The sequence below is a fragment of the Ictidomys tridecemlineatus genome, chromosome 6 (assembly GCF_052094955.1).
Source record: "Ictidomys tridecemlineatus isolate mIctTri1 chromosome 6, mIctTri1.hap1, whole genome shotgun sequence".
NCBI classification, from domain to species: Eukaryota; Metazoa; Chordata; class Mammalia; order Rodentia; family Sciuridae; genus Ictidomys; species Ictidomys tridecemlineatus.
Genome location: NC_135482.1, coordinates 80619179 through 80640201, shown reverse-complemented (window position 1 = coordinate 80640201; position 21023 = coordinate 80619179). Strand labels below are relative to the sequence as shown.

The 21023-nt window shown below is 33.8% G+C and overlaps 1 long non-coding RNA gene across 2 annotated transcripts in view; it reads left to right on the top strand.

Annotated features, from left to right (window-relative positions):
- LOC120888331 (uncharacterized) overlaps positions 1-21023 on the top strand; it is a 78326-nt gene that overhangs the window by 2147 nt on the left and 55156 nt on the right. For both annotated transcript variants that reach the window (XR_013423003.1, XR_013423002.1), the window contains exons 2-4: positions 719-783; positions 4507-4601; positions 16571-16699. This is a non-coding gene — a long non-coding RNA (uncharacterized LOC120888331). The remainder of the gene's footprint in view (positions 1-718; positions 784-4506; positions 4602-16570; positions 16700-21023) is intronic.

Genomic DNA, 21023 nt, shown 5'->3' with positions numbered 1-21023 from the left:
CTTTTATTATAATTGACTAATATTTATTGAGTGATTGTTTATTAGGCACTATATGGATATTCGCATTTACCTGCACAGAATCACTTTGGTGTAGATAATATTATTGTTTTATTACTCAGTATTTTTTAATGTCTACTGCCTGAATTATTTTGTATTTTTGGAATTTTGGTACCAATTTATCTAGTTTTATACTGTTGTCCTATGAGTATATGCCATAAAGTTCATGCCAAAAATGTTTGAAAATTTATTTAACAAATATTTATTGAGCACTTAGTATTGTGCCAGGCACTGTTAATAGATGTTGAGAAAGCATTTATTTATGAAACAGACCACCAGTGTGTTATAGGATTACATATATAGAAAGAAGTTTATTATAAGGAATTAGTTCACACTGTTATGGGAATGGAAGGTCAAAATCTGTAGTTTGGACCAGTAGACTGGAGAATCAGGACAGCTGATTGTGAAGATGAAGTCCAAAGTCTGTCTGCTGGAGAAATCCCTGTGGCTCAGGGAAATTAGTCTCTTTGTTGTATTCAGACCATCAACTATCCGATTGGATGACAGACATCCACATTATGGAAGGCCAATTGCTTTATTCAGAGTCCACTGGTTTAAATGTTATTTTCATCTAAAATACTAGTAAAAGACCCTTCAGAAAGCAAATGTTGAGAGAATGCATTGCCATGGGTAATATTTTTTTTTCTTTTTCTTTTTTTAGGTGGACACAGTATCTTTATATTTATGTGGTGCTGAGGAGTGAACCCAGTGCCTCATGCATACTAGGTGAGCACTCTACCACTGAGCCACAACTCCAGCCCCAGCTATGGGTAATCTTAATGGAAGGTTTTTAGGAAGTAAAATGGTAATATAGAGATACTTAGACCTAAAGATAGCATGGATAGTTCAAAAATGGTAAATATATAGGTAAATATTTTTTTTCACTTTAAAGCATATTTTATGGTTTAAAGTAAAAGTAGTAACAATATATTGAGATGGCATATATAAAAGTAAAATGAATGGCAACAACAACAGGAAGTCCAGGAGGGAAAATTTAAGAATAGTGTTGTAAAAATTTCTATACTCTGTGTAAAAGGGGCATGATATTTTTCAAATTAGGTAAGTTAAATAAGGTGAATTAAATATACACACACACAAACACACACATATATATAAACAAACAATGTATATGGTTAAATATTTATATATGAGTAAATATATTGGTTAACCTATATACATAAATATACACATATATATATATATATCTTTAACTTACATCATGATAAATCTATCATATATATCTATGGATATAGATATCTTTTTAACTTATCTATCATAAATATATCTATGGATATGTAGACATATATCTCTTTAACTCATATATATGTGTGTGTGTGTGTATGTGTGTGTGTGTGTGTGTATGTATATGAATGCTATGTGCTTTCTGTAATAAACATACTGTAAGTAGGAAGACACACTTCAAGGAATAAGCAAATATAGTCCATGCACAAAGGAATCCAATGAGAGCTTGGGATGGTTGTATTAATGGATGTCAATGTAGACTTCAAATAAGGAGTATTATCACAAATGAACAGAAATACCTCACAGGGATAAATCAATAAATTTACCATAAATACATACTAATCATAAAGATTCATGCTACTAATAATTGCAAAATACATGAAGCAAATTCACATTGATAGTTGAAGATTGTAATATTCTTCTCTCAATAATTCCTATACCAAGCAGACAGAAAACTATGTGTATAGAAGACTTAAGGAGCAGTATCAATAATACTGGACACAGAAGCTACAGAATAAAAATTGTTTATAAATACATATAGACTCTATTTTATGGTATAAAATTCACCTTAATAAATTTAGGATGATTGAAATCATACTGTTAACAATGGAGGTAAACTAGAAATCTGTATTAGAAAAATACATGGACAATCCTAAGTCAAATTTTATAGGATATAGCCAAAGCAGTGCTTACAGGTAAATTTTTCAGTCCGTTTGGGCTGCTCTAACAAGGATATCATAGACTGGAAACTTAAATGACAACATCTATTTCTGATAAATCACAGAGTGCTGGGAAATCCAAGGTTAAGGTATCAGCCAATTTGGTGTCTGATACAGCTCCTCTAACTGGTTTACAGAGTGTCATCTTGTTATATCTGCATATGGCAGGAGTGAGATGAGGAGGGAGAGGAAAAGGGGAACAGAGTGCTCTCATGATGATTCTTATAAATTCACCAATCCCATGCATGAGGAATCCCCCAATACCATTCCCACATTTCTTAATACCTTTACATTAGGGGTTAGAATTTCAACATATGAATTTTTGATGAACACAATCAATCAGTCTGTAACAGGAAATACTGCTTGTAGTAGAGAGAAGTAAAGTCTCAGATCATAAAGTGGTTCAAGTCTCCATTACTATAAATGGAACGTTAAAAAAAAAGATGAACAAAAAATTAAACCTAAAGTACACATTAGGAATGAAGAAATAAAGTTATAATTTTTAATAAAATTAAAAACAAAATAGAAATCAATAGGACCAAAAGCTAATTATTTGAATAAATTAAATAAACATATATAAATCTGTAGTCAGTTTGATCAAAAAGAAAAAGGTGAGATGATATGAATTGCAAATTTCCAAAAATAAAACCCCAGGACCTACAGACATTAAAATTATATGAATAAATCTATGCCTATAGATTTCACAACTTAGAGCAGGGTTTCTATGTTGTATTTGCCAGGAGTGCTTTTAGCTGTGAGTGATAGAAAACATAACTGACAGGAACTGAAACTGTGTATTTTTTACCTTTGAAAGGCACCTAATGGTAGGCTGTTTCAGTGACAACAAGGCTAGGCCTCTAAGATTGAATCTCCCCCTTCACTGATCTTTTTTTCATTGTCACAGGTATCAATCATATCTGTACTCAAAGCTCATAGATGGGGCTATGAGCAAGACTAGCCTTGTCTGTCTTTTTTAAGGAAAGCAAAAGCATTCCTATAACCTGCCCACACCAAGCAGATTTCCTGACACTTCACTGGGCAACTAGGTTATAAACCCTTTCTGAAGTTCAGGGGGTTGGAAAATCTAGTGAAAGTTACTTAAAATGGAGATCAGGCATGGAAAATCCCCAAGCAGATCAAACTAGTTAGGCCTTGAAAGTAAACTTCACCTCTTTTGAATTTGCGAACATAAACAAAACTTGTGTATTAAAGAAAAGCAACATTTAAGCTCCATCAATCAGAAGCTGCCAACTAACTTGTATAATTAGGGACTTTCCAGAAGGACAGACCAAATAAAGCTATGTACAGCTGTCACCAGTTAAATGCCATCTTTGCTTTATATCCACATTCTCCCTATGAAAGTCTGTCTCTGTGCTTCAATGGAGCCTGAAGCCTTTTTTCAGTTGTATGGTTCCTAAGTCATGAATTGCTGTTGGCTCAGATAAACACCTTATAATTTTTATTTCATCTTGTTGTATTTTTCAACATATCTATCAAAGGACAGCAGGTTTTTCAGTGTTTTGCCTTGTGTTATCCTCTAAATTTCAGCCATTATTTTTCTCAAATGTTTCTTCTATCCCCCTTTTAGGGGGATTCCAATTGCATGTATTTTAGGCTACTTGAAATTATCTTGCAGCTCACTTATACTTACTCACTTTTAAAAGTTATCTTCTCCCTCTGCTTTTGAAAAGGGAAGTTTTTGTTGTTATATATTCAATATATATTATGTTTTTATATATTTTCTTTGGCAATCCTCATCTTCATTAACCCTATCCACTATATATTTCATCTCAGACATGGTTGGTTTTGACTGTGGAAGTTTAAGGATCTTTTTATCTTCCATTCTACTTAATTTTATCAACATGTTAAATTCAATTATAACCATTTTTATGTTCTTGCTTGTTACTTATAACATCTGTGTCCATTCTGGATCACTGATAATTGATTTTTTTTTCTGTTTAGTTATTTCCCTACTTCTTCAACTGTCTGGTAGATTTTTACAATTTTATTTTATTTTTTATTAATTTTTTAATTTATATATGATAGCAGAATGCATTACAATTCTTATTACACATATAGAGCACAATTTTTTCATATCTCTGGTTGTATACAAAGTATATTCACACCAATTTGTGTCTTTATACATGTACTTTGGATAATGATGGCCATCACATTCCACTATCATTTCTAATCCCATAACTTCTCTCTTCCCCTCCCATCCCTCTTCCCTATCTAGAGTTCGTCTATTTACAGTTTTATTTTGTTTTACATAAATTATCTAGGAAATTCTAGGAAAGTTCGAGATTTGCAGAAAAATTGTGATGATAGTACAGAGTTAACAAACCTCACCACACATTTGTCCTATTATTGGCATCTTACATTGGTTTAGTGTATTACTATAAATGAACCAGTATTGATACATTATTACTAGCCAAATTCCATAATTTTTTCAGATTTACTTAGTTTTTATCTAATGTATTTGTTCCAGGATTCCATCCAGAACTCTACATTACATTCAGCAGACAAACCTTATGACACAGTTAGACTTCTGTTTCTGATGACCTACAGTTTTGAGAACTACTGGTAAGATATTTTGTAGACTGTACCTTGATTGATATTTTTATCATGATTAAGCTGAGATTATGTGTTTTGAGAGGAAAAGTTTCCTTATCATATCAAGGATAGATATTAACATGATTTGTCACTCCTGATGTTAACTTTGATCACCTGGCTGAGAAGTGTCTATCAGATTTCTTCACTGTAAGGTTATCTCCACCTTTCAACACTGTACTTTTTGAAAAAAAAGTCACTATGCACAGTTCATGTATAAACTGTTCTCTCCCTCCTTGGAGGTGGAATATCTACATGAGGGATAAGGAAGACAGAATTGTTTCAAAGCCCCTTCCCCCTCTCCCTGGCTCCTGCTCTCAACATTTTTCTGAAGGAAAAATAGTATAATTTTGCACGTCTAAATATATGTCTTGATATTTTGTGAATTCTGTTGGAAGGCAATTTAACTATCAGTTTGAAGGAATTAAGAAGAAAGATCCATAGGTCATAATTCTAATTTTCCTATCAGTACCTTATGGTGATTTGCCTCATTTTCTTATTTATGAGAGTAAATTTGGCATGTTTCTTCTGATTCACTAATGATACCTGGGGTAAGGGCAACATGTGGTTTCAATTTTTCAGAGTGCTGGCTTAGTCGTGTAAATTTCACCATTAGCTTTAAAGATAGGAGGAAATTTTTTGTTTGACTATTCCTGGACTTGGCATTTATTACTCAAGGTTTTACTTACTTGGAAATGTATTCCTGTGATCTTGAGATAGATGTATATTCAAGGTAAAGGCTAATGTGAAAAAAGTCTGATTTTATTTTGTAAAATGTAATATGATACATCGTCTCACCTTGGTAATATGAATAACCTTGAGGTCTTGAGTTCTTTGAGCTGAAAGACACTAGAATTAGGCCACTTGGGCATCTGTAATTAAATGCTATTGATGTTCAACATACATCATATGCTTTCATTGACTTGGTTAGGACTGGCTCCTAGCTTGATGGGAAGAAAGTTTCCTTGTACAGAATGTTCTCTGCCTCCATTCAAAGAGGGGGGCCAGCCAGAGGAATTGGTTGTTTATTTTTGAGCCCATGTAAAAGGAGCTGCTGAGCAGATACCTCCTGCTGTAGGCCAAGACTGGCAAAGAGGTCATCTTTGTTGCAAGTGGTTGAGGAATTGCCTCCCCTGCTGATGATTGGGGATATTTTTAGCAACAAGCTATAACTTCTCATTCTTGAAATTGTTTTCATTTCCACTCAAAGAGGCAAACTGCATGAGTCGGGGGAAAAAAATAAAATAGGAGGCATAAGCACTAATAGGAGCCGTGTGTCCATGTAAAAAGAAACCTGATGAAATTGCTTCCCCTGGTGCTGACAGCTTAGTCCTGGCACTGGGGTAGTTCTAATAGCTGTAGGCTAAAAGAATCATTTCCATAGTGCAGCTTATAATGATAATGTAAATTTCACTTAAGTATACATGATTATAGAAAATTGTGCAGAATTGCAACTGACTTTGTGCTGTACTGTTTATGGAGCAATATAGACTTACCATTTTTTTCCTCCAAATTCTATGGAAGACAACTGCTTTGACTCCAGGAATCAATAAAGATTCTGCAGCATTGTGTTAACATGTATTTTATTTGAACTCAGGCTTGTCACATACCATGAGTGCTGACAGTGTGGGAGAAGGGGGAATTCTAAATTTGCCAACCTGCAGAGCCCAACCTTGAATGAAGTATTTTATGGAGAGACAGAAAGTGCTACATGTGTGTTTGTGACAGATGGAAACTCTTCAGAGACACTCATAGTTGAAGAGTTGTGTGAAGATAAACTTTATAATGTCTTGTTTTTTACTTCCTTGCCCTGTAACATATCACTGTGGTTGTGTACAAATTGAACATCTCTCCCATTTTGTATGTTTCAAAAGGGCAAGTAGTATGTTTCCTCATTTGGCTCAAGCTGAGTATCTTGTCCCTGGCAGGTCTTCAATCATTATTTGTGGAATTAAATTGAACAGGAGTGGGATAATTTTGAGAAATGTTGAGGTGTAGGTTTTTGGACTTATAGATCTGAAGAATGAGATGTATGAACAATGGAGGGTTAGAGCAAAGTAACTGAATTTATGTTTTGAAACAAACAAAGTGGAGCTCCCAAGAGAGAGTCACTGCTGAGTTGCTAATGTCTAGGTGTTATGTGATGTTTCTGATCTTTAAAGCTATTGGCTAATGCTTTTAGGGAACCTAGTTTTTGCATCCACTCAGAGTGAGACACTTGGTGATCCCTGTTTAATTGTTGATCAAGTGCTGTCTGACTCACCAGATTCTTTGTACTATGAAGTTGGGCATGCATAAGAAACATATGGAATTGCTGCAACTGAAGTCTCTGCCCTGTCTAGCATATTATATTTCTGGCTCTTGCTCTCAATATCTAAAACAAGGCAAAACCTGTGGCATGAAATAATATTGAAGTCATTAATAAGATCTTATTGGAATCTTACAATGGCAGAGTGATCTGTCAATTGTGGCAAAAAAGAGGTGTCAGGCAATATAATGTGTGTTTGGAGTATTTTGACAGAAGTGACAGGGAACTCACCTGAAGAGAATCACCTCATCAAAAGTGATTATTACCAGTTCACTCATTTATTCCTCACAACAAATCTCATAGGTAGATGCTTTCTTTTAATTTTACACATGAAAAAACTGACATTTAGAAGTGCTAAATACCACATTTCCCAAGTTAATGCAGCTAGAATGTCACCCTACTCTAAGTCCCAGTCCTTAGATTTTTCTCCCATGTGTCCTGTCTTCTAAATAAAAAGAATATCATATTCATGAAACTACAATTTACTTCAAAATGCCATTGACCAAGTAAGTCACCTTCAGAAAGACTGGTAAGAGACAGAACTAATGATATCTGCCAATAATTCAAGAAGAATCCTGTTGACTTCTCTCCATATATTGATGATTTGTGATTGACTCATAGGAATTTCTTGAGAGTCAGAGTGGCATGTAGCTCAAATCCAGTTGACTATTGCACTTTTCTGTGTGTTTTCTGGGATACAAGTGCTGCTTCTTGGTTGTAGTGAATAATGGCATTCCTCAGAGGTGACAGTGGAGGCAGGAGTTGTGAAGCCGGCTTTATCTGGAGGGCTGAAGTTTCTTGGTGGCTTTGGTAGGATGAAATAGTTAGGGAGAAATAGATGATGTAGATGTAAGCAGATTATGCACAAGATTCCACTGTAATAGAAATAGTTGCCTCTCCTTGTCACGAGCTGTATTTGGGGGGAAAATGGAATGCAAATGGAATAACTTATCTCACATAAGTTTTTTGCTGACCAAAATATTTAGTAGTTTGCATGTTCCAAGTACAAAAACAAAAGACCCCATGGAATTAGTCCATAATTACTTGGTAATTACTGTGTCATAAGAGAATATTCTTAAATGTTTCTAGACTTTCCAGCTATCTGGAAATTAGACCTGGAATTCTTTGAAAATGCATTCCAATAGTATTTGTTACTGGTGCCATACAAAGGAGAGTGTGATTGAAGTGCCTTATGACTTTTGCAGCATTTTGGCTTTTGGGCATCATTTCTCAGATATGAGTGTTGCTAACAAATAATTCTGTGTAGTTTTAACTAAGGTCACTAATGCTATGTATTGATTTTTCAAATAAGTAGTAATTTTGGATGTAAATATACGATCCATATATTTCTTGTTCATAATCATGGTAGATACCTCACTATCTCCAACATGGGTAAAGAACCAGTGTAGGTGACCAAACACAGAAGAGAAGAAAGGAGTCATGCAGGCTTGTCAATGACATGGAAGGAACCCGGTGTTCCTTTATGAATTACTCCCTCTGAGGTTTTCCCTCACTTCAAACTGAAGGTTTCAAGTGTGGAACAATCATTTTGGAAAATTGTAATGTAATAGTCAAATGAATTTATATTCAAATCCTGATCAGGAAAAAGTTTAAGTGTAAAGTAAAGATCATTTCCATAAATACTCTCTACTACCCATTGTACAGTCTTGCAATCTTGTGGTTTGTGCCTCTATAACTTTTAACATGTTGCTCAGTTGAGAATAGTTGCTCAATAAATAGTTTTGGAATGGACAAAGAAAGGGAGGAAATGAGAAAGTCCAAATAAACAGCATTACTTATGGTAAGAGACTTATAGTCTGAAACTCAGTAGCTCAAGTTTTTCTAATTTACAAATCATGGTTGAAAGCCAAAACTTACTTGCAAAATTCATGAAATGTCAAAAAAGGGGAAGTGATCTCTAAACCCTTTCTTTTTGGGGGGGGTACTGGGGATTGAACTCAGGGGCACTCCATTACTAAGCCACATCCCCATCCTATTTTGTATTTCATTTAGACACAGGGGTCTCTCTGAGTTGCTTAGTACCTCACTTTTGCTGAGGCTGGCTTTGAACTTGCAATACTCCAGCATCAGCCTGTTGAGCCACTGGGTTTTCAGGCAGGTGCCACCTTGCCTGGCTGTAAACCCTTTTCATAAGAGTAGAGAGGTAAGGAAGGGTTCATGAACTTTCCTGGAACACCATATTACTTTTCCTTAAAGGTGGGTGTCTTATGTCATGTGTATTTGGTATTTTAAAGCATTAGTAATAAGATCTTGAATTAAATGAGATAGTGAACAGCATTTGATGCATTGCAATTACATTCTTATTGTACCTTTCAACTTTTGAAGTTGTTTACTGTTTTTGACCAATAATCTATAAGCTAATAATTCCCAATTGCAAGTTCCATGAAAAGTTGAAACTGTCTCCTCATTTCTCTACAGCAAAAGTTCTCTATCTCTTTTTATTTCAGGACCTGTTTTACACTCTTAAAATTTTTGAGGACCCTCAAATATTTTTTATTTATCTGGGCTATATTGATGACTATTTAACATATTGAAAACTAAAATTGAGAAAGTTAATACATTCATTTATTAATATATTTAAATAGAAATAAGTCCATTACATATTAATATAACATGTCTTAGAATAAAAAACTTTTTTTCAAACCAAAAACCAGCAGTGCAAAGTTTGGCATTTTTACTGGGTGACAAATTTTTTAAAATCCTGGCTTGATAGAGGACACCTAGATTCTCATATTGGCATTTATGTTTAATCTGTTGTGCTTTTTTGAGTTGAATTATATGAAATTTGTAAAATGAGGAGCATTTTTTAGTTGAATTATATGAAATCTGTAAAGTGAGGAGCACTTTTAAGCTTTTCAGCTTGTGTTGATTATGGATATAGTTTTATACTATACTCATCAAATGATAGTTTCTTGAATTTTAGTCACAAGGTAGAATCTGGAACCAAATCAATGAACTGTCATACTCTGTGATATCAAAATCAGCTGGTAAATCTTGGATTTTTTTTAACATATTCATGATTTTGTATCATCATTACTGGACTTTTGGAAAAGACTGAGTTATATTGATCTTCCAAATATTGATACATTTTATTACATAGTTTAAAAACTCATATTTTTTAATAACTTCACCTACTCTATTAGAAAAATAGTCAAGTATGGGGGAGATGTTAAGCTATCATTGCTAGAAAAAGTTCATTGGCAAGAAAATTTCTTTTTGTGACTGGTTCTTTTGGTCTTCAAGGAACTTGCCACTTAAGAAGTTTTTCTGGGTACTGAGGTTTGTAGCTTAGTGGTAAAGTACCTGCCAGCGAGCATGAAGTTCTTTCTGTTGAGCTATGTTCTAACTTAGAGCCATATTACTTTAAAAGCATCTTAATTATCTTAAACAGGGGCTGGGGTTGTGGCTCAGTGGTAGGGTGCTTGCCTAGCATGCGTGAGGCACTGGGTTTGATTCTCGGAACCACATACAAATAAATAAAATAAAGGTCCATCAACAACTTAAAAATATTTTTAAAAAAGTTCATTGGAAACAAAACTTTCTTTTCTGTGACAGGTTCTCTTGGTCTTCAAGGAACTTGCCACTTAAGATGTTTTTCTGGGTGCTGAGGTTTGTAGCTCAGTGGTAAAGTACCTGCCAAACATGCATGAAGTTCTTTCTGTTGAGCTTTGTTCTAATTTAGAGTCACATTACTTTAAAAGCATCTTAATTATCTTAAACAGTATTTTTTGACTGAATGAAATTATATTCAGTGAAACAAAATGGGAACACAAATATTTAGTTAATGCAGTTTTTGTGATACTTACAATTTTGGTGATGTGGTAAATAGCTCCAACAAATAAGTCTTAAAAGGGCCCCATACCACATGCCTGTGCCTTCAGGGGAGAAATTCTTAGTGATATCTGGAGTAACTGACCTTTCTAGAAAAGGTTCTTCCCAGAGGAAAGAAGGCTGCCTCTGCCAACCAAATACTGTACCAGAATGTCTTAAATTATCTCTCCTGGCTCTCCGCATTGCATCCCCTCCCTTGCCTCACTCCAACCTCTGTTTTAGCTGTAATTCATTCTTTGTCTCAGCAATGAAAAGATTAATGTATTTCTTCCTTTCTCAATAACCTAATCTTATGCATATACATGCATCAGACAAAAGAAGTGGAATTGAGCTTCCAGAACTGTATTAAATTCCATTACAACCTTTCAACACAATACTTTTAGAAAACATTTCTGTTTCTGTGTTCTTGTAGTACCACTGAATAGCTGTGGGGCTATGGGACAGTTATTAACAATAACAAAAAAGGTCATCATTTGATTCTTCCTATTCCAATTTTTTAATAAAAATGTAAAACATGTTGATTTTATCTGTCAAAAGATAAATTATTTTTCTGTCAGAAAAATCTTTATTTCAAGTTGTGATTATTTGAGATGCTTACCAAAACATTAATATAAAAATATTTGGTTTTATATAATTCTCAGGTTTGTTTCTTTATTAACTTTGATTTTGACACCTTCCATGTAAATGCAGGAATATTTAGAAACTACTGTGGATCAATTCTGATAAACTTCCTGCATACATACACAAACACACACCACACAGCTACACAAAGATATATGTACACATACACACACACACACATGCACATGCATTTGAATGAAAATTATTTGGGAAATTACAATGTGAAGCATAAGATATTAATACTTTGTCTGATTTTTAAGGAGGAAGTTGTCAGTTTCATAAACTCATCAATATAACTGAGTTATGTTACAGCCAAGTTCCTCAAGGAAGTCAATTGTTTAAGAGGCTCAAGTGTCCTTCACCTCTAATGTTTTGTATCTGGTTAGTTTTGAGTTATACATGGGTAGAAGCATTCCCTTTGTTGTTTCATATCTGCTTTCCATTCTGAACAGGAGGCTTTTAAGATTCTGTTACTCTACCAGCCTTTAGTGTCCTAAATAAAAAAAATATACATCTATTTTCACAATAGAGGCAGCCGGTGGACTGCAATAAGATGAGACAGTCTTTTTGTTCTTTATTTATACATTGATATTCTCTACACAACTTTCTTTCTCAAGGGACTGGTAAGGATCATTCATAGAAAAACAAGATTTTGATTGTTGAGTTTGGCTTATTCTACTATTTAGAAGGTGCGACAATTTTATTCCTAAAATGAAAGAGACAGATTTTGTAAGCCAGAACACACAAGGGAAATCCACTTTCCTTGAAAAGTCTGGCATCTTTTTAACCTGGCACTTAAGACGGTTCTACAAGAGGTCTGCTTTCCATTTCCACACAGAGGCAGAGAAATTGTAAAGCTAATTCAGAGTCACATTGTACAGAATGGAGCTGAGGCCTTAATGAAGTGAAGAGTCTATATCCAACTCATCTACTGCTCAGTTGTCTTTAGGAAATTTCTCTGCTTTTGTAATCCTTCCCTCTTGTGTTTTATGTGATACTAAGATACCATATATTTCTGAAACAACTCCAAAACATACTAGAGGCCTTTTTGCTTGGCATAATAACCAGAGACAATTGGCTGATAATCCTGCTTACTCACATCAACATTCCCCCAACTCTAGAAAATTATACCCCTTACTATTATTCAGCATGAAACTGCCATGGGTTTTCCCAAACTTAATTTAGTATATTATTATAATATACTAAAAAACATGATCATAGATGCTAATAATCTACCTTACATTTTTAGTACATCAAAGATTATTGAAATATTCTCATATATTAAATCATAAGAAATATCTCAGAACATAACTAAAATTTTATCAGCAGCTACACTGAAAATGTTGGCAATAGTTGGTAAAAATAAACTCCATAGCTATCCAGTCAAATATTTTGAGATACAAAAAAAGTTGTATTTCAAACAAGTTATTACATATGTTACAAAATAATGTTCAAAGGGATCCCCCACTTGAAGACATAAAAACTAAAATATTAATACCAAAACATGCATAAATATCTAGCACTTCAATATTTTGGGACTAAAACCAAAGTTGAAGTATGCGAAATGTAAAGAACAAAATAAATTCAGTGGGCTTTTATACTGAGAAGCTAATATTTGTTGGATAACTGATACAATCATTCTTATTTGCATCCTTTTACCAAGTATTAAAACTCAAGATTCAAATTTTACATGGTTTATTATATTTAAAAATCCATAATGTGTAGATGTTTTGGTGTGATAGTGTCTAAGTGACAACCATGCACCTGGTTGAAGAAATGAGCATTCAGAACCAAGCAACAGGTTTGATGGACATTCTTTAACTGAATGGACTCACTTTGCTTGTTGTTTGGCTAGCTTCTTTTTTGTGTAGACACAGGCTAAGAGAAAAATAGCTCCATTTATTTCCTTTGGCGTTTGTTAGGCAAATAGGTTCCTGTAGTCAAGTTATTCTCCAGTTATAGAACAGCTAATAAATCTAGCCTGAAAACTCTTCTCAGGCTACCAATTATTCCTGAATATTGGAATCTTGTTTGTGTTCACTCACAGTTTATATAAAACTTGGCTTTTCTACCATCCATAAATTCCTACTCTTTTTCTGATCTTGGCTGTATATGGATAGAATTTGGTGCTCACCTTTTGTCTCAAAACGTAGAATAGAATGTTAAGAATTTGAAAACTCATTATCCTGATGGTTTTATCAGTTGCTTTTAAAATCTCATTTGCCCTCCTTCATGGTATAGGTAAAATTCTCCTCATCTTCCTGATCTACTCATTAACCAATCAGATCAATGAAGCAGCAAACTTTTGGCTCTTAACAATAGTGTTAGCAGAGTAATCTGTCTTTTATTTTGATGTTCCCAAAGAACAAATTGGCAAATTCAGACTGGACCAAATTCATCTCATTAGAGTCATATTGTGTGTGTGTGTGTCTAATATATATATTATTATATATTAGACACTCTCATCTACACTGGAATTTCTTGGTTTTGTGGTGTCTCAAGCAGAGTATTTTGTGGAAAGAAGGGAAATTGTGAAAGAGTTAGGAGAGGAAATTGCTGTTATTATGCAGACGTCTCAGATCTCTGTATTCTTTTCTCATATCACAATTATCTATTTTAACCTGACTTCAAACAGTGATTTTCCCATTTCATGGTAATATTTAGATAGAATAATAATGAAAGGCACCAATTGTTCGTTGAATTATGTCCTCCTACCCCTACATTATATATATTGCATAATACATATTATGCAATATAGATAATGCAATATATATATAATGCAATATATATTTTATATATTAGGATATGTAGCTAACCAATCAAACATCTTTGTATTTTGTCCTGAAAAATACAGTATTTTAATTCATAGGCCTCTTTCACTTTTACTACTGTCATGTCCTGCAAACTATAATCACAGCAATAATGCTATAGAATATCCTCTTGACATAATGATGAAAGTAATTCCCTTTCTCCTTACATTAGAGAAGAATTCCATATGTAAGCTGACCAGTTATTTCAATGGAAAGGCCAAGTGGTTTGGATAAAACAAGATCTTAGTTGAACCTTTGCCTTAAACTGAAATTGAACCTAAATCATGTTTGAAGTTCAAAAAGTTGAGTTAACTTTTCCCCCTTTCTTTTAATTTTTGTGCATCTCTGCACTTCCTGGTTTTGGTTGGGAGTAGAAACCAAAATACCGCAAGAAAAGCTATTCTTGTTGCATTTCCAGCTCTTCAAAGCCAAAAAGCACTAGAAATCTCATGAAAAAAACAGTTCCCACCTAATTTCTAGCCCCGAAAGGTTCAGATAAGTTTGAATAAACTTTGGATAATGTTGCATCTATTACTTGGAGAATATCTAAGATAGGTAGTGGTTTAAAAAAAGAATAGAGGGAAGGAAGTAAGTGATAACAAATTGGACATTTCTGCAAATTAAACTAAGGACACTCTCATAATCAAACCAGGTGTTTGCTTCATGCAAAAAAGCTAACATAAAAATTTTGGATGAGAGCTTTGAACTCAGCTTTTAACTTCTGAAGTGTTGCAATTTATGAAATATTCTTCATATTTTGATTATTAATTTTATATGATCACCAAAAGCCATTTTATGTGTCTTTTACTATTCTTCTTCTTTTTTTTCTGGTACTAGGGATTGAACCCCAGGGCACTTACGTCTTGATAAAGTTACCTAGAGCTTTGCTAAGATGCTAAGGCTGGTTTTGAACCTGTGATCTTCCTGCCTCAGCCTCTTGAATTGCTGGGATTGCAGGCATACATCACCATGCCACGAAGCCAAATTCCATTTTAAAATAACTTCACTTGTTATCAAGTTAGGGAACTGTGGTAATAAATCCTTATGGATATAATGGTGTTGTTTCTTAAGCTTAAGTAACTGTCCATTGGTGTGATGGTATGTAAGTGACACCCATGCAGCTGATCTAAAAATGAGCATTCAGTACCAAGCAGTAGGTTGTTTAATGCTGCACAAAAAGCAAGTTGTTTATTCAACAAGTGCTTATTATTTGATATGTGAAGTGCAGCATAAAAAGCTAGGGAGCCAGCAATAGTACTCTCCCTCAAGCCTTATACTCTGGAGGAGGGGACAGTCACGTCAATGAGTGGAATCTAACAGAGTTTGCTAAGAGCCATAACAGGGTCAGGCCAGGAGGATTAAGGAACAAGTAAGGAGGTCCCTAAGCCAGCTTGGATACTCAAATAAGATCTCCTGAAAGTGCAATGGTCTCAGAGAGGAATAAGAGTGAGCAAGATGTAAAGCCCCTTTTCTGGGTCAAAACCTTTTCTTGTTGCCTTCGTTTTTCAAAGGTAACTTGAAAGGATCAAGACTTTACAACAGAAGAGTTCAAATGGGAATGAAGAGACCATGTAGGCAAAAGGATTACTCAAAACTGCAGACAGGAGATTGCAAAGGCAAGGGTCAAGAAGCACAGAGTTAGGATCACTTGATGAATAGCAGCCAAATGTGCAGTAGGGCAAACGAAGGAGAAAAGTGGGGTCTGGGTGAAAGAAGACTGACCCACAGAAACCAGGTTTTAGGAACATAGGTCCAGCCTCCCTTTGAACACTTGAGAGTCAAGATTTTATTTTTATTGATATTATCATTTAATGCAGTTTGATATTTAAAAAAACACAGTCTTTGAAGTTAGCCAAATGGAATTTTAATTCCTGGTTCCACATCTTATAAATTCTATGTCTTTGGATTATTTAACTTTACTTAGGCTCTAAACAATAGAATTGTATCCCTACAGTAGGGTTTATGTGAGAATCAAATGAGTTCCATTATGCAAGTATGCCTACCATATTCCTAGTACATAGAGATGCTCAGTAAAAGGTACTTTCCTTCCTCTAGCTTTGAATACTGCCATTTTACCTCCTAGACAAAATTTCCCTCAGAGCAGCAGAATGCCCACACTACCTACTCTCCAGCTGTCTTAAGAATAGCATTTTCTCTCCTTCCACACCACAGCTCTTGGGGTTTTGTAGTTGTTGTTATTTCCCCAAATATGGATAGTAGTCATCTTATTTTAGAAATAAAAAAAACTGGATCAGACAGGTGAAAGAATTTGTCTAAGGGTGCAACTGATAAATGATGCCTTTTGATTTGAATCTGAGCCTCTGTAAATCCAAATTTTGTTTTCTTTCCAGTCATGCACACCATGTGCTGAATAACATATAAGAGGAACACCTTCTGGGAAACTGATTTTGTAGTTTGGAGTCTGTACAGCAAAGCAGTTTCCAGAAACATTCACATTGAGAGGTTCCAGTTTGGGAGAGGTTTGTATACATTTTCTTATTCTACCAATGAATTGAAAACAGGATAAAGAAAATCTTCATAATCTTCACTAACAACTGGGAGGGGTTGAAAGAGAAGCTGTCCTCTACTCTTTTATCTGGTCAAGTGAGTACTTCTTTCTCTGAAGATAAATAAATGCATATCTGTTTAAAGATATTCTATATAAACTGGTTCAAGTATTAAAAATATGCAAGGCAAATAATTCAACAGTCAGTATTCTTGCCAAAAAAAAGAAGGAAAAAAAAGCCTTTACCCTGAATACAGACAGCTCATATGTTGACCACCAGGGCAGATGTGAAATTTAAATCTGTCTGAATTCATTGCATGAATTTGCAGCTTTTACCCTGGATTTCTCAGCTCGTTTATAGAGAAGGAGGCTATTTATCATCAATAGCACCAGGATTTTGCCATTTTCCTTTCACAGTGGTGGGTGCTTTGTCTAAGGATCAACATTTTAATTCTCTATGATTGTATGACTAAGAGATTGTCACAATAGACAGACATATTCATAAACTTACGGTATGACATATAACTTTGGTTTTCTCTATATATTAGGATTGCCTAGAACTTTTAAATGCCCTTTCTCCTATGAAAGAAGTCATTCACTCTTCCTAAGGAAAACCTTTAAGTAAAGACATACTTGTAGCTGTCTGTTTGCCAGAAACTGTAGTTTTAGGTTTCTCCAGGGGAGGATGACCACAAATGCCACTCACTGGCCTAAATTAAAGTACTCATCTATAGCTGGTGTTTGAGGTTGAGCCATATACAAATAGAATTAGGGCCAGCCTTTACCAAGATGACTCAAGAGAAGTGCCCTAAGTTCTGCTTTGGGCAGGGACTCTCATCTACACTGGACTTTCTTGGTTTTGTGGTGTCTCAAGCAGAGTATTTTGTGGAAAAAAGGGAAATTATGAAAGAGGAGAGGAAATTGCTGTTCTTATGCAGACATCTCAGATCTCTGTATTCTTTTCTCATATCACAGTTACCTATTTTGACCTGACTTCAAACAGCAATTTTCCCATTTTATGGTAATATTTAGATAGAATAATAACGAAAGGCACCAGTTGTTCATTGAATTATATCCTCCTACCCCCAAATATGTTGAATTCTTAAACTCTAGTCCCTTAAAGTGTGATCTTTTTGGAGATGGGGTATTTATAGAAATAATCAAATTGAAAGAGGTCATTAGGGTGGTCCCTAATCCCATAGGTCTTGTACCTTGGGAAACTGGGACCCAGAGATATGCATAGGGAGAAGGCCATGTGAAGACATGGAGAAGATGCTTGCTGTCTTTTGATTCAATTATGTTTACTGTTGATATTGACATAGTTACATTTACATCTGCTATTTACTGTTTATATTCTACATGTCACATGTCCTTTTGGTTCCACTGTCACTCACAGATTTCTTTTTTTTGGAATTAAAAATTTCTAAACTAATATTTACCACATTATATTGTTTTTTAATGATTTTTTTGTTGCTCTAAGACTTGCAGTACATAGATATAAATATCTACTCAGTATCTTCTTAAAATTTATGCCAACTTAATTTCAATTTGATGTACAAATGTTCCTATCTTAGTACTCTGTTCCCTTACCATTCTTGTGCTATTAATTCTATCCTAACTATGTTTCTATACTAAATACTTAACACCACATTATTACAATTATTACTTTATGGAATTATTTTATATCTTTAAAAGAGGTGAGAAGAAAGGAGTGCAAATGCATGTTTATAATTTGTTGTATTAGCCTTATTTTTCACTACTACTAGTTACCTTCAATGGATCCGATGGATTCATGTCTCTGATGTCATTGCTTTACTCCAACTCCTTTGCTTTCGTTCTACTCCTTTATACTCTTATTGTCAAGCATGTTACATTTCTATATATTACAGTCACAACAGTGTAATTATATACATATTGTTTCAAACAGTTACTTTTAAATTAGAGGAAAGAAGAAATATGCAACTTTACTCTTATAAAATTTTCCTCATAATTTATTTACCAGCATGATTTATTTCTTCATGTAGATTTTAATTATTGTCTGCTATCAGGTAATTATACTTTGAAAACCTTTCTTTAGGATTTCTTCTACATCAGCTTTTGCTGGTAACCAATTATCTCAGTTTTTCATGTTTCTTGGAATGTCTCTAGTTCACCTTCATCTTTGAAAGATAAGTTCATTCGATATTAAATTTTTAGTTGACAGTTTTGTTTCAGCACTTTAAACATATTATGTCACTGTCTTCTTGTATCCACTGTTTCTAATGAGAACTCAACTGTTAATAGTAATACAATTTACTACTATGTGATCAGTTTTTTCTTTCTTGCTGCTTTCAAGGTTTTCTCTTTGTCTTCCAATATTTTGATTATAATGTATATGGACATGGTTCTTTTTGTATTTATTCTATTTAGAGATTGTTGAACTTTTTGAACATTAAGATTTTTAATTAAATATGGAAAATTTTTAGTCATCATGTCCTTTCTGTTTCAAATATTTTATTAAAGAAGAATCATTTTATAATGCTGTTTAATTTAATTTTAAAATGTGACATGACTCATTTAAATTATTCATTTTAGCATATATAAAGTTAATAGTATATTTTTTATTCACATAATACTTCCTAATTTGAAATGTTTTTTAAGTTGGTACATTATAATTGTACATAATAATGCAATTCATTATGCCACATTCACATAGGCACATAATTAATCAGTCTCATCCCCTAGTATGTGCCTTTTCCTTCCGTCTCCCTCCCCTAACCCCTTGCTCTATTCTATTCTACTGGTCTCCCTTCTATTATTATTATTGTTTTTAAGTTAGTTTATTATATGTAATTATGCATAAAAGTGTAATTCATTTTGGTATATTTGTACATGGACAAATAGCATAATTTGGTAGCTCTCATTCTCCATTACTTCCCTATACCCTTCACTAGACTCTCACTCTCAACCTCAGTCCTTTTACTTTGTTAGTTTCTCTTCTTTTTTTGAGGTTCCTTTTTTATTTCCCTTTTCTCTCTAGTTTCTACATATGTGAGAACACATGCAACCCTTGACTTTCTAAGTCAGTTTTATATTACTTAGTATGATGTACTCCAGTTCCATCCATTTACAGTCAATGACACATTTTCATTCTTCTTTAAAACTGCGTAAAACTCCATTTTGTGTATACACCACATTTTCTTTATTCATTCATTTGTTGACAAACAACTAGGCTAACTCCATAATTTGACTATTGTGAATTGTGCTGCTGTAAACATTGGTATGCATATATCACTACAATATGCTGCTTTTATTTTTATTTTGGATAAATACCAAGAGGTGAGATAAATGGGTCCTACAGTGATTCTTTTCTAGTCTTTGAGGATCTCTATATTGCTTTCCAAAGTTGTACTAATTTGCAGCCCCACTGATAATGTGTAAGTCTACCTTTCCTCTCACATCCTCATGAGCAAATATTATTACTTGTATTCTTGATCATGATGTATAATCTTCTTTTTTAATTTTTATTATTGGTTGTTCAAAGCATTACATAGTTCTTGACATATCATATTTCATACATTTGATTCAAGTGGGTTACGAACTTGTGTTTTTGAATGCAGATTGCTTTCAAAAATTTTTGCGTCTGTGTTCATAAGGGACATTGTCTGTAATTTTGTTTCCTTGATGTTGTTCTTATCTTCTTTTGGTATTGGATGATATTGGCTTCATAGAATAAATTTAGGAATGTTCCCTCCTTTTTTATATTTCATGGAATAATTTGAGGAGCATTGGTATTAGGTCTTTTTTAAAGGACTGGTAGCATACAGCTGAGAATTCATCTGATTCTGGGCTTTTTTTGTTAGAAGGCTTTTTATTACTGCTTTAAAGACATTATTTGATATTGTTCTGTTTAGGTTTTCTATATCCTATTGGCTCAATTTGAGTAAGTCATATTTGTCTAGAAATTTGTCAGTATTTTCTAGATTTTCAAATTCATTGGAATATAAATAGATCCCAATGATCCTTTGGATTTCAGAAATTTCAGAATTGTCTGTGATATCTCTTTCCTTCATCTTTTTTGATTTTAGTCTTCTCTCTCTTTTAATTACTTTGGCTAAGGGTTTGTTAATCTTGTTTATCTTTTCAAAGAACCAAATTTTTCTTTACACTGATTTTTTTGTATTTTTAATTATGTTTCATTAATGTTGGCTCTGATCTTAATTATTTCATTTGTTCTATTTGCTTTGGAATTAATACGTTCCTGCTTTTTTAGGGCCTTAAGATGTACCTTAAACAGTTTATTGGATTTCTTTCTTTTC